This window comes from Meleagris gallopavo, chromosome 21 (assembly GCF_000146605.3).
Source record: "Meleagris gallopavo isolate NT-WF06-2002-E0010 breed Aviagen turkey brand Nicholas breeding stock chromosome 21, Turkey_5.1, whole genome shotgun sequence".
Taxonomy (NCBI): Eukaryota; Metazoa; Chordata; class Aves; order Galliformes; family Phasianidae; genus Meleagris; species Meleagris gallopavo.
The window spans coordinates 5,999,886-6,001,062 of record NC_015031.2 but is presented as its reverse complement, the minus strand read 5'-3'; the positions used below and the strand labels follow the sequence as shown (position 1 = coordinate 6,001,062).

The window sequence follows — 1,177 nt, the reverse complement described above, 5'->3', positions numbered from 1 at the left end:
TGCTGCTGGGCCTCCCTGGGTGCCTTGTGGCCGCACTACATCACCTCCATAAAGGTGAGAACAGCTTCAGGTGGGGGGGACGGGGGTGTCTGGGTTGGAGGTGAGAGGGCTATACCATGCTGTGCAATTCTGTGCCGTGCCGGTGCCATGCTCAGTGGCCAAGATGCCCCTGAGATGCAATGAGGCTGGGTCGGACTGCAGAGCCTGCCTGTTGTCCTTTTATTCAGTCTCCTTTCTTTTTTTTCTGTTTTCCTTTTTGCCCACCCTAGCAAGGAGCACAACTAAGGTGGGTGCGCTTCACATTCCTGTTTCTCCCACATGACTGTCAGTGCTTTCCCTTGTGCTCAGCACTAAACCCCCTTCTCTCTCCCCTCAGCCCAAACCTTACTAGGCACAGCACTCCACTGCCCAGCAAGGAGCCGCCACGGCCCCACGAGCTTCAGGAGCCATCAGCACTGCTGGGTGTCAGTGCAGGAGAGCAGGGGCCGGGGCAGGCTGAAGGCGACGGCTGCTGCTGAATACCAGTGTGGATGAAGCAATCTTCCCAGTTACTGGCAAAGGGGGAAGCTGCAAGAATTATTTTTGTAATAAAGATTGATTTAGAGAACCCAAACTTTGTAGGTTTGTTTTTGTTCTTCCTTGGCCCCTCTGCCACCCACTCCCACCCCACAACATTATCCTGTTCTCACTCTGGCACATCCATGGGCTCATTCTCATCAAATGCTGGAAAAAATGCTGGTTGAAAGCACTGTTCATCGTTCAGCCCAAGCTGCAGGAAAAAAACACAGATGCTGCCACAGAAAATGAAAGCATTTTGTAGCATCCTAGGAGGGAGAGAGCTGGGAATGACAGCACATCCTCACCATGCTCGGCTAATGCTCGCACGGATGTGCGCAACGTAGTACACATATGGACACAAAATATGTTATTTATTGTGAATTTTGCAAAGACACATTTAAGCAACAAAATATACATTTGTGAACCCTTAGCTTTATACATAACAAATACAATCTGCTACCATAGCAATAAATTAAATGTACATTATTTACAACAGACATAGGCCACCAGGAACTATGAAGCACCGCCTCTCCACATAAAAAATAAACTTCTGTCAGATACATTTTTTCAAGATTTTTTTTTCACTCTATAAACTCTCTTCGCATTCTAATGATATAAA

General features: G+C 47.7%; 1 long non-coding RNA gene across 1 annotated transcript; it reads left to right on the top strand.

The window, feature by feature from the left end:
* Positions 1-613, top strand: LOC104913906. Its single transcript, XR_795696.3, has 3 exons — positions 1-54; positions 270-286; positions 377-613. It is a non-coding gene; the product is annotated as an uncharacterized LOC104913906 (long non-coding RNA).
* Positions 614-1,177: the final 564 nt, after the last annotated feature.